Source organism: Pteropus medius, unplaced genomic scaffold (assembly GCF_902729225.1).
Source record: "Pteropus medius unplaced genomic scaffold, Ma_sr-lr_union100, whole genome shotgun sequence".
Classification (NCBI taxonomy): Eukaryota; Metazoa; Chordata; class Mammalia; order Chiroptera; family Pteropodidae; genus Pteropus; species Pteropus medius.
Genome location: NW_024352148.1, coordinates 1016649 through 1026223, shown reverse-complemented (window position 1 = coordinate 1026223; position 9575 = coordinate 1016649). Strand labels below are relative to the sequence as shown.

Below are 9575 nucleotides of genomic sequence, written 5' to 3'. Positions count from 1 at the left end.
GCCCCGTGGCCACGGTTGTCCTCTGCCTGGCACGCGCCCTTAAAATGCCGGTTCGCAGCTGAGCCGCCTGGGGCACAGGACGTGCGTTCTGCAGGGACAGCTCCGCCACAGCCGAGGCGACGAGTCTCCTTCGGCTTTTACAAACCCGGACGCTCAGGGATGTGACGTTGAATCGTTAAGGCTTCTTCGTTCATCTGAAGAATGGAACACACCTCCGAAGGGGTGATTAAAGTGTGCTCATAATTACCGAGTCCCAGGTGTAGACTTAAAACAATATACTAAAACGACTAAAACTAAGACTTCTGGAGGAATCATGCTAAAAATAGAAGTCGATGGCATATTGCAGGATATCCGCAAACAAAGCCCGCATTATTTAAATGTCTCGATCACTATAAATATAGTACAGGCACAGCTACACTTATTGAGAAGAATTCAATTACCGAGTCTAAACACTCAGTTGGACAAACTAGCAATAGCAATATGTTCTCTATTTAGCTGATTCGATGAAAAAAAAATAAAACTGTGGTTTGGAATACTAAATTTTACATTTCGAAAATTCAAAATGCTACTGAACCTTTAAAAATATTCCTAATGTGCATAAAATTCTCTCCTGTGGTAAAAGACTAAATCCCAATATGTATGTATGATATTTGGTAGATACAAGATTTAAATTTTCAACCTTTTATTTACTGCCAAAACTTATGTATTTTAATAGATCTTACGTATTATTTTCATATACTTATTTTGAAGTAACTTTGCAGAGAATTAGCCAAACCTAACGTGGCATAGATGCAAAGAAGTAAATATTAGATCGTTATTTGAAGTACTTACTATCCCCAGCCCCTCAGTGTTAATGCATTGGACGGGGTGTGGAAAGACCTCCCTCCCATCAGCCTCCAGGCTGAGCAGAGGACAAGATGTAGACAGCAAGCACAAGTGACGAAACGTGGTGTCACTTCACGCCGCTCCCTTTCATCTCAGTGAAGCGAGGAGGCCGCTGACCGAACATGGAGCGGGGCCTGCGGCGGCCTGGGGACTGGGAGCTGCGACGCGTCCTGCACTGCGCTCACGTCCTGCTTTCGGAAGCTGGCGAGACTTCAGAGCGACTCACCGGGCTTCACGCTACCATGACTGGACAGCGTATGATGACATTGCGTGTAATGTGGTCACATGACATACGACTCTGAATAGTGCATTTGGGGCTTGTTAGGGTCGACCCCACTTCCGGCTCTGCCTCTCCTGGGACCAGCTGCACAAGTCTGCCACCATGCCACACGAGTCTGCCACCGTGCCACCAACAAATCACCGCCTACCAAAACCATTCACACGTTCCAATCCTCAGCTTTTTCATCGGGAAAATGGGAATGACAACATCGACACGCAGGCTGCCCTGTGGGGCCGGAGCGAGGCGCCCCGGACGAGGGGCTGGCATGTGCCGCTGGCTCCCCACTCTGCCTCCTCCGCTCACTGCTTGGTTTACGCTCGGAGCTGCCCATAATGAGGCCATTAGACCGTTTTTTGTTTTTTTTTCTGTCTGCAAAGCTGTGCATTTAGTCTTATGAAAAATGGGTTAGGCACAAAGGCCTGGGCCCGTGACAGTCCCAGGGCTTCTGCCAATCGCGGTGCCACTCAGCTTGTTCAGATAACGTGCTGCGTGGCTCGGCCCAGTTGACAGCAACACTTCGCGGCTTCCCCTCCGTGCTCCGACGTGAGAAAGTCGATGCCACGTTTCGTGAGTCACACTGCCGTTGCGGTGCAGCCGCCTGCGGAAAAACAGAAAGTTCGCGACGCGGCTCCTCGTTATGTTTTCGGGGGGACAATCCAGCATCCCCCACATACCCAGGACCCCCATCGAAACATTACGACCCAAACAGCCCGTCGTTACTCGGTCTCATCAAGGGGACAGCACAGAAATGAGTTGCAAATGGCCCTGCCACAGCGAAAATAAATGTAATGACCGGTCTCCTGCCCCAGACTCAGAATCTCAGAAGACACCAAATAATACTAATTCGTGGTTTTCTGTTAAAATTAAATGCCTACCCAACATTATCAGAACTCTATTAAATAAATCAATGATTATACATATTTCGTTTGGTCCAGTCATACTTTCCAGCAAATTATGTGTAAGGAATTTATCTTATTTTTGCGGAGGCCATCTTAAGAATCTACGTTTATTGAAAGGTTCGACGTTTCTTTGTCACCAGATTCAGTCGTGCACCTTGTGTGAGGTACGATGGCGACGCACACTCCGCCATGAGGTCACCGCCACCTAACGGAACCACCGGGACCCACGGCACGGCCTGTGCGACGACTTGTCTCGGGACGAGACCCCGAGTGTCCCTGCCTGCTCGGGGGGCCGCAGGCGAGTTTCAGATGCCCGCGAGGTGGCCCGGGTGGGTGCCACTCACCTCTTGGTGACCAAACGTGAGAAGGTTGGTGACACGCCTGACCGGCACTGGGTTCTAAAATCCGTGGGCGCTCACTCCTGCCATCCCTGGGTTCTTCATGTACGTAACCGGGAAAAACAGACGTCCGTGCCATTTGGAGGGGCTCAGCGGGGCCCCGGGCTCGGGCTGAGCGGCAGTGGGAGGAAAGGGGACATTTTTCGCGGCCGCGTGCAGTAAGCGCAGACACAGGCAGGAGGAACGCGCTCACTGCCTCGTCAGCTCGGGCTTGCGGTGTGTTTGTCACGTTTTATTTTGTTAGAACAGACAAATCACTACGGCGAATAGTATTTTTAATCTCGACGGTTATGACTTTCTGTAGCTTTGAAATAGATCGGAATTGGGGCCCTGAAATCCCTTGCGTTGTTATTTTAAATGTCGCAGGCACTGTGCGCTGGGAAAGCCGTGACGTGCTATGGTGCCGTCTGGATCGTATCTCTTCTTTGTAATGTGAACGTAGATTCTGTCTCTGAGAAACCCATGTGCCTCGTTAGCGTTCATCTCTCTGTGGGTATCTTTACCCTCCAAGGTTTGCCAACGAGACAGGAACCTAGGGGGGAAAGTGGAGAATTCTGGGGGCCAGGCTCTGGCACGGTCCGGGTTGCCCCTTCCTGTCCTGCTGGCACCTGCCACCCGTGGCATCAGTCCAGCCAGGACAGTTCTCACTTTCTGATGACAGACCACCGATTGTTTTAACCATGGATTTCCCTGGTCAGGGGGTGGAAGAGGGGAGGGAACAGCCAATTATAGGTGACAAAAACCTGTGAGTGGTCAACGAGGCTTTGCCCGTGGTGCTGGGTGCCGGCGCTGGGGTGGCAGAGAAGCCACTCGCTCTGAGAAGCGCGAGCACGGGCACAGGCAGCAGGACTGGGGACAAGAATGTGATGATTAAGGGGACCTGGTAAAGGACGGAAACTGCGTTTCTCGTCCCTGGTCTGCAAGCAGCCGTGTTTGCCACCCACCGTGACTCTTGCCCTGCGACACGCCTGTCTCCGATACTGTGAGCCTCACCAGTCAGATACACACGACCCGGACTCTGGGGGTGTTGGGGGCTGAGGCCGAGGTCCACACAGGGGTCCGGAGCTGACCGGCGCTGGGAGAATGTCAGGTCCTGGGACCCTCAGTCCAGAGACGACAGTGGGGCCCGCGGGCCGGTTGGAGTGGCAGACGGAGATGGGGCTGGAGCAGAAAACCGCTCCCAGAGGGTCAGCTGCGTGGTGGGCGGGGGCCTCCCCTGGGTATGCTCAAGGGCAAGGGCGTCTGGTCCACACTCTCCCCCAGTGTCTGGGTGGCTTTGGGCTCAGGGGGGCCTGCTAGGAAGGGCCGAGATGGCCGAGTGCAGACCCTGTCGTCTGCCACAGCCCCTCTAGCACGCCCCTGGAGAATCCGTCTGTGAAGACCCCTGTGACACAGAACCGACTGAATGGCAGGTCTCTCGTAGTGAGAGTGTTTACATAATGTGTAAGGAATACGGGGTGGTTGGAGCAGTGCAAAGGTGTGACGGCGAAGCAGCTGAGATCATCAGGGGAAGCTGTGACTCAGTGGAATGGGTCTCCTTCTTTATGTTAAGTTTTCTGTCTTTGTTGGCTTAAGATAATCAATTCCTTAATGCTCATAAGCAGAGGCTTTGAAGGAATGAAAGGAAGGAAGCCGTTTTGTGTTGTACGAATTTAAATGTCTTCCAACACTAATCCCACCTTGAAGAAGCCGTTAGGCAAGGCCGGTCCTGTCCTCTCTCCCCGCGTCACGAGTGATGGGTGATGGTCCGGTCCCCTCCTGCCTCCGGTGAAGGCGGATCTTTCGAGTCACCATTCCCAGTTTCATCTTGTCTCCCATCCCCCGGCCGTTCCGACATTGTGGGAAATCCCCTGGGATGTTCCAACATTGTGGGAAGTCCCTCTCACGCTGTGACACGCTGGGTCCCCTGACTAATCACAGATGCACAAACAACTCTTCACCGTCTTCCCTGACCGGCCTCCCCATCCCCCTGGGACATATGGCAGGAGAGAGACGACCTTGGAGCGTGACCTTTCTCTCCCTCTAATTCCAATGCTGACTGCCTTGTCATCAAGCAGCCTCTCTGGCACTGTGTTCCTTCACTTGAGAAATGAAACAGGTTATTCTGGAGAATACTATCTTCTTTAGATATTAATTGGATTTAAGGAAACAGTAAGCAACATAGTGTCGTTCACAGCATGGCTTGTCACTGTCGATCAGAAGAGGACCGTGGTCCCCATCCACCCCCCCCAGCTTTCTGTGACCTCAACGCGCCATGTCATCAGAACACCTTGTAGAAGGCAGCGGTCAGGGGCCATGACACCCCCATCCCAACATCCTACTCTGCGCCTTTCCGAAGCAAGACGAGTAAAGGTGCCAGGTTCACCGAGGCCCAGGGGTGTCAACAGGTCTCCCTGGACCTGCTGGATCAGGACACGTAGGGAGGGGGCGGGTTCCAAGGAAGCAAGAGCAGGACATCGGGCAAACGCTCTAGGGAACAGCCGGGCTCACGCGAAAGCGAGGGCGCTTCTTTTGAAACCCAAATGATGCCTAAGCGAGGGCCCGTAATGGAGCCAGCTTTTGCCCTGGAACCTCTGCCCAGGGGAAGAGCCACGGGACCTAAATATTTGAAATAAGCCAGAGGAAGGAGCAGGGTGACACCCTCGGTCGGTGAGCCTGAAAAAATCTTTCAAAGAGGGAAATGTAAAGGTATCAGCCTTCGCCTTTATAATTCTTAACCACGAGCCCGCACGGGGCTGCTGCTAACGTTACTTCTAAGGCCCCAAAACTCCAAGAAAGAGTTTTCTCTCATTCGGCCTTAGTGACAGTGGCCTCATGTACCCCGGCTTCGGGGGGACCTGGCCCCTGCACACACACAGACACCCGCCAGCAGCTTGCGAGGCAAGGCAGACACATACACCACGTTGTGCATGAGGCGTTAATCTTTCGTTTTAACGCAAGGAGAGTTTACTGTTAGGAAATCAATTAATGGGACTCACCATGTTAACAGATTGAAGAAAAACAGGTACATGATCACATGAATAGAAGCAGCAGACACTCGATGAAGATCAACATCCCCCGATGACAAACCTTCTCACGTTGGGCGCAAAGTGAGAAATCCTGAACCTGAGCACACACACGCCTCTGAGTGTACATAGAAGCTGTTTTATGACCAGAATGTTTAAACGCTGGCATCGAACGAGACTGCGTTCATAGTCATATCCAGTAACACTGTTCTAAGCGGTCCGTTCCGTCAGGAGTACACACTGAGTAAAAGTCATCTAAAAATGACTTTTCTGTATAAATTCTAGGATTTAAAAAAAGGCTTAGCTACAGCCACACCACCCTGAACACGCCCGATCCCGTCTGATCGCGGAAGCTAAGCAGGGTCGGGCCTGGTTAGCACTTGGATGGGAGACCGCCTGGGAAGACCAGGTGCTGTAGGCATTAAAAAATTAATAAATAATAAAAAATAAGGGATCGTAAACTGACAAGGTCCTTGCAATCTGGGAGGTCAACCAAGGCTTGCCTCGCCTGATGAATAAATGAATGCATGAACGCATGAATGAATGAAACGGCTATACCCTCTCTCACCGTCGGCCGCAGCGCATCTCAGTGTCACGCAGTGACGCGCACGGGCCCAAGTTCCTGTCGCTTTCCTCTTAGTTGAGTCTTTTTTTCTGCTCGTATTTTGATAACAGCCTTACTGGGCTCTCACGTTCCCTAAGACTTAGGGTGTAAAGGGAGACGATTCGGCGTTTTTGCCGTAGTTACCGATGCGTGCGCCGTCACCGTAACCATGCAGTGCCCCGTCGCGTGCCCCCCATTCCGGCCCTCAGCGCCCGGCCTGGCCCCGGCGGCCACGGCGCCGCCTCCGGTGGGTTCGCCTCTGGTAGCTGTGTCACGTCAACGCAGTCGCTCCCCACGGGCCCCTGTGTCTGGAGTCCCACACTCACCACCGGCTCAGGCGTCATCCGTGTCGTGGCCAGCGGCTGTCCCCACAGCAACCCGCCTTACAAGCCGCGTGGCGTGGGGGGCCCGGCGGTGATGAAGGCGTCGGTTCAGGTCGACGGAACTCTATGCCAGGTGACTCCAGCACGTCTAAGACTTGTCATCTCTTATCAGGCCGATTCGTCCTTGTGGGTCACTTGCATACAAAGATTGGTAAGTTTTCCCCTATGTAGAATTTCACGTCGATAAAGTAATCATTTTTCTTTTATTAATACGGTGAATTGTCCCATCAGCTCCTCTGCAAACATCAGAATAAACCAGAGCAGGATTTGTGTCAACCGCCTGCCATGGTGCCTGCTGCTTCTGCCAGTTGGTGAAATGGACGAGATGCCATTGTCGAGCCCCCACCATGCTCGCCACGCTCGCCAAAGTGGGAGGGGACAGACGTCCAGGACGCGAGCGACACGTTGTCAACAGGGCGGGGGGAGGGGTGTGTGGTGGCCGAGGCCGCGGGAAGTGGCTCACACCGGAGCAGAGGGCGGATCGACCCTAACGATGTGTCTTGACAGGTGTGGACGAAGGGACAAGGATCCGGACAGAGGGACGCCCCAGCCAGGACACGCAGGGGACGAGGCTGTCGCCGAAAACCTTACCCGAAGGGCTCAGTCGGAGCAGCAGCGAAGCAACGTGGAAGCCACATCGGGCTTGGAAAGGTAAGACGAGGACGACTTAGCACGCGGCTCGTGACAAGCCTGTCGCGTGTTCTCTCGGCGCTCGGCCGTGGCGGGCAGGACAGACGTGTCATCGCCCCGGCTAGTAGACGAGGAAGCGGCCTCGTTAGGACTCGTGGTGTCATCCCAGCTCGTCACGGGGTCCGGCCTCTGAGGCGCGTTTCCCTCTGTTCTGTGGGCCGCTCAGAGCGGTAACAAGGCGGACGTGTCTGTCGCGGACGATTCGCGTTCCGGACGGCTCAGAGGGGCGGGAAGCGACAGAGGGAGGCGGCAGGACCGGGCGGTGGCTTCGGGGTCTCCGTGACTTGGCCGGTGGCAGCAGATGTGGTGCAGCCTCAGGACGAGTGTGATTCACCCCAGAGGAGCAGGTCAGAGGGCGGAAAACGATGACACATGAAGGTCCAGGTTTGGGTCAAGAAGATGGATTCCAGTGGGGACGGAGTTCCTGTGCAGATGGACAGGGGGACGCTCTGTGTTAGGGCGGCTGGAAGACACGCCCCGCAGAGGCCACACTGGGCTGGAGACGTCCAGCGCATTCTCCCCGCAGAGGGCCCGTTTAGACGGGAGCGGCGTCCCACGGGCGGGTGACACGTATGAGAACCCGTGAATCCCTCAGGCCCATGTATGCAGGTTGATGTGTGAACATACAGCTGAGGAGAAACGATAACACAGACGCTATTGCTGTGGAATGTTCCAGACCGTCTGATCCACCCAGCACGGAGACGAGCCCCCATGGGCAACTCCCGGACGCCGGGGACGCCTCGGGGTTCCCCAGCCAGTAAAGCAGAGTCTCCGACGGGCTTGCGCCCGGATGAGAAATGCATCTGGGAAGAAAGAAAGGAGCCCTCGGGGCCGACAAGGGGGAACTCGCGCTGAAGCGAAACCTGCGGGCCTCGGGGCGGGGGGGACCCCGGCAGCGGAACGGAGGAAAAGGAGGTTCTGGAGAATCGGACTGTTCACGCGTAGAGCTCGGAGCGGAGAGAGGCGGGCTGGCTGCGGGGAGCGGGGAACACGGGGAGACACTGCGCTGCTGCCCACGTCGGGTGTCGGGCTGATCCCACGGGAACCGGGGACCCGGCGTAACGGTCCACCGAGGCTTTGCGGGCAAGGCGTGACCGACAGGCCAGGCCGACGAAGGAGAGAGACCTGGTTTGACCATGAGATAATGGCTGACGGCCAGGACACCAGCCCGAGCCGACGAGCTCACAGACCTGGCGGGAACCGGTGCGTGGGATCACACGGGAGAAACCGCGCCTTCGAAGGCCGGCTGGGTCCCTGCTGCCCCCCGGGGCCAAGGACCCTGGTGGCCGGCTACGGGTCCCCACGGCCCAGTAAGCTGTCGAGCTTCCTGGAAGAGAAATGGCCGCAGTGACCCCGACCCTCCGTCCTCGGACGTGGAGCCCGTCGACACCCATCTTAGAACATTTACTTGAGAATGAAAAATTCTCGTCAACTGTGAATAATTCCTAAAGAAATAGTTTGATCTTTATAACCCATTTTTTGTAATTCTGTAAATGAAAACCAGAAGTAAAATATAATTGTGGCACTAATAAGTCCCCGACACACACTGAAATGCTTCAGGGGCCCTAAAGGGCCGTGTGGGGAGCGTTTCATGCAGACAGGCCCCTCTCACGCGGACGAACGTCCAATGATGACAATCATCCAATCCATTTAATTTACCTGCTGTCACGATTTCAGATCACCGTGCGACTTTCCATGTACATCTGAGTCCAGAGAGAGCATGCGCTCGTCACTTAAGACAGGCGCCCTCACGTGCTGGTTGACGCAGTCTGTCACTGTAAATTCACGGGCTGCCACCGTGCTCCTGGCTGGTCCTGCAGCGAGGCCGCCAGCTCTACACACATTCGCAAGTGTCTTTCCGAGGCAGAAAACCCGAGACTATGGTCCCGAAACGCGGCCTTCGATCATTTCTTGTGAAGGGTGACTGGCCTTCGTCAGCTGGCGCTTTTCCTTCTCACTGCAAAAACGAGACAAGGACAGAGAAACTCTCACTTCTGAGTCTATAATAACTGAGAAGGTGAGGACCTGCCTTCTTGAAGGCAGAAACCCGAATATTCAGGAAAGGGAGAGTCCGATCTCATGATATGAGGTTCTGTAACAGGAGGCGCTTAGGGCTCTCAAAAACGTAATCTTTTCCTTCGATCATAAATGGTCGGATCGAGAAAGATAGGGAGAGACCCACAGAATGCCATGAAATGGCCGTGGTGTGCTCTGAGGAGCTCACCCTTTAGAATCTACACAGACGTCGTGGGCGACGCGGCTGCAGATCCATAAGACGATGGCACCGGGGCCGAGGTCAGCTCCTCACGCCCGAAGCTCCTGGTGAATCCGGGCCTCACGAGGGCTCCGAGCGCAGTGTCTGCCACGTGGGCTGAACGGGAATCGAGAGGGACGATGGCACCGGGGCCGGTGTCCGGCGGCCCCCGACGCA

General features: G+C 54.7%; 1 non-coding gene across 1 annotated transcript; it reads left to right on the top strand.

Moving 5' to 3' along the window:
* The first annotated feature begins 5769 nt into the window (after positions 1–5769).
* Positions 5770–5888, top strand: LOC120589356 (5S ribosomal RNA). The gene has a single exon (XR_005649459.1). It is a non-coding gene; the product is annotated as a 5S ribosomal RNA (ribosomal RNA).
* Positions 5889–9575: the final 3687 nt, after the last annotated feature.